Raw genomic sequence first — 6596 nt, 5'->3', positions numbered from 1 at the left:
ACCCAGCACTTAAGTACGTGTCTCAATTAAGCCCTTTAGAAAATAGAAGTGGTGTGGATATCGGCCTGGCTCCCAGTCAGTGAGTTCCTAGTCTTTCTGGGGATTGCAAGACAAACACTTATAAAACAAAAAGAGACCACCCTAGGTTATAATATGTGCATTACACAGAATATACTCAAATGCTCCCCGAATAATTATGGCCTTTAGAGGTTGCTCTCTCTGCTGGTTAATAGAGGAACTGAGTGAAGTGGGGTCTTTTCCTTCTGTGTTCTGTTCAGGGGCAGGTGGCTAGGGAAGAGCCACAAGGCATGCTCATCTAGGAATCGTACACCAACCCAATGCCCCCATCACACTCTTATCTAGGCAGTGGATCTTAGGAGGATGTGTTTTTCTCCTGTTATTTCATGGGCATGTTTGGCCTTTCCTCACTTGAAGTGTTAAGCTTAGAAATGGGTGTGGGGATAGAGAGAGAAGTAAAATGGTCTCCCTCCACCCACTTTTTGATTGTTTTGTTATTTCCCAGAAAGGCAAGCTTTCCTTCAAAGCGACCTCAAAAGTAACAGTCACGAGCACCACGATACAAACCAGTAGAAAAGAATAACCGCGCACGCGTATTTGATAAGCTATCAGCAGGAGTCACGTCAATTACCATTAGTCCGTCCACGCCCTGCACAGCCCTTTTGTTTTTTTTTTTCAATATATGAAATTTATTGTCAAATTGGTTTCCATACAACACCCAGGGCTCATCCCAAAAGGTGCCCTCCTCAATACCCATCACCCACCCTCCCCTCCCTCCCATCCCCCATCAACCCTCAGTTTGTTCTCAGTTTTTAACAGTCTCTTATGCTTTGGCTCTCTCCCATTCTAACCTCGTTTTTTTTTTTTTTTCCTTCCCCTCCCCCATGGGTTCTTGTTAAGTTTCTCAGGATCCACATAAGAGTGAAACCATATGGTATCTGTCTTTCTCTGTATGGCTTATTTCACTTAGCATAACACTCTCCAGTTCCATCCACATTGCTACAAAAGGCCATATTTCATTTTTTCTCATTGCCACGTAGTATTCCATTGTGTATATAAACCACAATTTCTTTATCCATTCATCAGTTGATGGACATTTAGGCTCTTTCCACAATTTGGCTATTGTTGAGAGTGCTGCTATGAACATTGGGGTACAAGTGCCCCTATGCATCAGCACTCCTGTATCCCTTGGGTAAATTCCTAGCAGTGCTATTGCTGGGTCATAGGGTAGGTCTATTTTTAATTTTCTGAGGAACCTCCACACTGCTTTCCAGAGCGGCTGCACCAATTTGCATTCCCACCAACAGTGCAAGAGGGTTCCCGTTTCTCCACATCCTCTCCAGCATCTATAGTCTCCTGATTTTGTTCATTTTGGCCACTCTGACTGGCGTGAGGTGATATCTGAGTGTGGTTTTGATTTGTATTTCCCTGATGAGGAGCGACGTTGAGCATCTTTTCATGTGCCTGTTGGCCATCCGGATGTCTTCTTTAGAGAAGTGTCTATTCATGTTTTCTGCCCATTTCTTCACTGGATTATTCGTTTTTCGGGTGTGGAGTTTGGTGAGCTCTTTATAGATTTTGGATACTAGCCCTTTGTCCGATATGTCATTTGCAAATATCTTTTCCCATTCCGTTGGTTGCCTTTTAGTTTTGTTGGTTGTTTCCTTTGCTGCCTGCACAGCCCTTTTGAAGATGAAAACGGGGACTTGAAATTGCTCGTATCTGCTTAACTCAAACATGCACCTAGTTTGAGAAAGGGGGCATGCGCCGGCAACTGTTTTCGGGGATTAGCTATATTATTAAAGTACATTTCTTCCTTTAATGTTTAGTTATTCTTGAGACAGAGCCAGAGCGAGCGAGAGAGAGCATGGGGGAGGGGCAGAGAGAGAGGGAGAGAGAGAATCCCAGGCAGGCTCCTCAGGGTCAGCGCAGAGGGGCTTGATGCCACAAACCACGACATCACGTGACCGGAGCTGAAGGGAAGCATCAGACGCTTTCCTGGCTGAGCCACCCAGGTGCCCCAGAACACATTTCTGCGTTACTGTGACAGTTAATTTAGTAGCGTTCTCGCTGTCTTCCCAGTTTTAAATAGGCTACAGATGTTTGTCACGTTGAAGGTAATGGCGATGTTAAAAAGCCTCGCCTCCTTGACTTCGGAGACATACTTTCGATTGTCATTTACAATTGCCATCGAGACGGATCGGTCCCGTTTTCAGAAGCGCTGGTATATATGCTGGTACTGGGTGCACCGGGCAGCCGGGGGCTTGTTTGCTTCCAAGTTTACCTTACTCCACAGCAGGGCTGCTAGAGAGTGGCCAGTTTGACTTGCACCTTGCCCCAAAGCCACTCGTGCAGGCACGCCACTGTCATATGCCTGCAGCCCGGTGATTTAAGCATTGCTGGGTTCTCTCACCAAATGCCAGTCCACGCCATACTAATCCACGCCGAATCCTCAGCAGACAAGGAGTCTTAGGGGGTGGCAGGAGGACCCGTCAGTGAGGACTGGAATGAGTCAGCAAAGACGGCTTGAAAGACAAGAGGAGGCCTTAAAGCATCAGTGCGATTGGGCTGGAGAGAAGAGATGGGCAGGGCAGTCTGCAAATGGGTGGGAATGGGTCCATGTATTCGCGAATGTAAATGCCCACGTTTGTGGCTCGGATACTGCAGAGCCTTGGGGCTCCCGTCCTGGTTGAAACCGGAGTCAAGCCAAGGAAACTCAAGACTGCGTGTTTTCCGCAGCTGAATTTTAACTTATTCCTAATGAAAAAGACGCAGACAGGAGCGACAGCATTTGCAATAAGGACAACGCCCCAGGTCACTGCTTAAGGTCCTACGGTCTGCGCCCGGCACAAAGGGGTTTTGGGTGGCTGGGCGGGAAGTGGGGAAGTCCCACTGGCACAGGTACTTCCGGAAGCTTGTGTTGAGAGGGGACTCTTTTTCTTTTTCCTCAATTCATCCGCCTACAGGAGGTGCCATTTTGTAATGTGCCAGAGGCTCTAGATATGCCAGTAGTGGCCCTGGCGACACTATAGACCTGTCGAAGATTGCTTTAGAAAAGATTAATGCGGGGGCACCTGGGTGGCTCGGCCGTCAAGCGTCCAACTCTTGATTTCAGCTCAGGTCATGATCTCGTGGTTCGTGGGATCGAGCCCCCTGTGGGGCTCTGTGCTGACAGCAAGGAGCCAACATGAGATTCTCTCTCTCCCTTTGTCTCTCTGCCCCTCCCCCTCTTGCTCTCTCTCTCTCTCTCAAAATAAATAAACAAACAAACAAACAAAAAGAAGATTAATTTGCGGGTGCCTGGATGGCTCAGTCAGTGCAACATGAAACTCTTGGCCTCCAGGCTGTGAGTTCAAGTCCCACACTGAGTGTAGAAATTACTTTAACAAACGGAAGGAAGGAAGGAAGGAAGGAAGGGAGAAAAGATTAATTTTGCCTGCTATGTCTAGGCCAGAAAGTAAACAATCAGTAATCTTTTTCCCTATTAAAACTTTTCTGTAGAAGATACTCTGACTTCGCTGGGCAACACATTTTAGTCTTTTAATATTTTTCCCCTCCTTTCATTCTGTTGGGACTAATAATAACAAGCCTAAAAATCAATAGCTTGTGCCATACTGGTGGAAAAATTAAAGCCAAAATGAAAACTAAGGAACCTCCAACTAGAGTCAATTATGGTTTCGGTAACTCATTTCACATTTAGTAGTTGGACCTCTTAGAGAAGGAAGGAAAACTCAAATGGTACTACTTCTAAGAACTTGTCATGTCATATCATGTGAAATCCAAGCGATGAAATATTCATTGTTGTAGTAAGACTCAGGAGACGGGATTTCTAGTCTCAGTATTTACTACGTATCCCTCTTGGGCAACTCACTTTCTTTTTCTGTGCCTCAGTTTACTTGCCTGGGTTAGTTCTAATACCCCTTTCCGGCTCCAGAGCTCTCTATTCTATTCTTATACAGAATTCAGTTGATGCCATAAAATAGAACAGAAATCATAATCACTGGGTCTAACTATCCTTCAGTATACATATATACAATATATTCAACTGTATACAATATGCAAACAGTATACAATATGCAAAATAAATGCATCCCTAGATATTTTTTTTTCTGGTAGAACAACCTTGAATAAAAGGAATTTTGCTTTACTACTGTCTTCTTATAGCTGAAGGTATGTATCTTGGGCATCACATTTTTAAAGGTCACATTCCCAGACTTGAAAAAAAGGTTGCCCCCAAAAGTAGCCTGGTTTATAGCCTGGTTGCTTAAAAACCCCAGATATTCTGACAATCATATTGGTTGCCCCTTCTGAAGCTTCGGTTACATTATCAGACGTGCAGAATGATAGACCATTCCCCCTCCTCTCACTATGAAACCTTCAATTATTGGGACACCGGGGTCCTCAGTCGGTTAAGCATCCGACTCTTGACCGTGGCTCAGGTCATGACCTTACGGTTCGTGGGATCGAGCCCCACGTCGAGATCCATGCTGACAGCGTAGAGCCTGTTTGGGATTCTCTCTCTGGCTCGCTCTCTCTGCCCTCCCCTGCTAGCGTTCTCGCTCTCTTGCTCTCTCTCAAAATAAATAAATAAATAAATAAATAAATAACATTAAAAAAAAATCTTCCATGACTGTTTCCCTGCCTTATTCGGGTAGAACTTTCCTCGGGTCAATAGTGTCATTCCTTTGCCAATAAAACCGCGGAAGGGAGAACTAGAAGAAAGGAAGGGAAGGAGGGGGGATAACTGCAAATCTTTGTCCTTTCTTCTTCTTCCCCATAACTGCCCCCTCAGACCTCACCGGAGGGCAGAAGAGCCATACATTCCCGCTGCTATTCTGGAGTTTGTTTTTAGCCATACTTCTGACGGTGCCATTAGGCAGTGGGGCTTTGAAGCATTGTGAATGAGCGACTCTTCAAGTAGTGCATTTTACGCTTATTCCCGACTTGATAAATCATGCTATGGAAAAAATGTGGCATTGGAGTTTTCTCATAATGAGGCTTAATTGCAGCCCCTGGGGTAGAGTGATAGTAAATGACTTGCTCAAGGTCAAGAAAGGTATGGGCTGTCCAAAGAGAGGCCAGAAATAGAACTGAAGTCTGCTGGCTTTCAGCTTAGTTTAGCATCCAATAAACCACATTCTCTTGCCTCTGCACATTTGATCTCCCGTGGTTTGCCATGGGCACTGATATTAGACAGCCTCCAATCCTCAACAGTCATAAAGCGGTCATTGGTAGTAAAACAGGCTCCACTGGGAACCAAACGCGTGTGTGATTGTCAGTAACAGAACACAACCGTCAAGTTCACGTCGGCAGGAGAGGTAGTCTATCTTTCTCCCTTCCTTGGGCATCTTTCCCTAACAGAGAGCACGGTTTTTCGTTTGTTGCAGTGAAAACACCAAAACAAAACCATGTTTTGAATGAAAACCCCATATTGCCTTTATATTTGTGCCTGCAATTGAGGTAATGAAGTATGGAGTTCATTTGCGAATGTTTTGAATGGCAATGTCTCCTTGACATTCTTTTGGCTGGGAACTCAAATGAACATTCTTTCAAAATAGTCACACTGTTGTAATTGGCAAACCTCTGAGACGGTATCTTGGGAGGGAGACAACATTCAGTTGGAAAGGAATATAAAATTCATAGGCTTGCAACCTGAATTATCCATTTCATTTACCATAGTTTGATGTTAAAACCATCTCCACATGGAAAGACAACATCGTCGGATCTCTAATTGTGAAAAATGTCTATTAATGTTAGACCCTGGAAGGACGTTACAATTTTATTACATCTTTTGTGTGCCTGTATCTTATTACCTGTTTATGCAGACTGTGCCCCATTATTTTTATTACAAGACCACACTTGACTATTTTTAAAATTTCTGTAAAAGCCTTTTGGAGGAAATAATGTGCTTGTTCCCCACAGAAACATGACATACTTCCTGGTTGTGGCTCAGGCTTCAAGTCTATTTAAGGACGCTTGCGTCACTAAATCCTAAAATTGCTGCCTGACTCCAGATCAACTTGAGAGATTTTATTATTTAAAAAAATTTTTTTAACATCTATTTATTTCTGAGAGAGACAGAGACAGAAGCAGAGAGACAGAGGGAGACAGAGCACGAGCAGGCGGAGGGGCAGAGAGAGAGGGAGACACAGAATCCGAAGCAGGCTCCGGGCTCCCAGCGGTCAGCACAGAGCCCGACGCGGGGCTCGAACTCACGGACCGCGAGATCATGACCTGAGCCGAAGTCAGACGCTCAACCGGCTGAGCCACCCAGGCGCCCCCAAAACAATGTAACTAATTTTTAAACGTTCCTGTAGTTTTCTCTTGCTGACTTGTTAAAGAGTGTGAACTCTTTGTGCAAAATGTCCTTATTCTATTTCCCTGTGATTGAGGCCCCAAATCATTCAGTTGGACTTTCCTAATTTTCTCATTCATATAGGAGGTAATGCTAAGGAAGAAACCCTGTTAAAAAATAATTCTCATATTTCTGTTTTGGGAAGACAAGACTTTTCTCTATGACAAATTAATTATAGGGGTGCCTGAGTGGCTCAGTCGGTTAGGTGTCCAACTCCTGATTT

The sequence above is a fragment of the Prionailurus viverrinus genome, chromosome X (assembly GCF_022837055.1).
Source record: "Prionailurus viverrinus isolate Anna chromosome X, UM_Priviv_1.0, whole genome shotgun sequence".
Lineage (NCBI taxonomy): Eukaryota > Metazoa > Chordata > Mammalia > Carnivora > Felidae > Prionailurus > Prionailurus viverrinus.
This window is presented reverse-complemented; position numbering follows the sequence as displayed.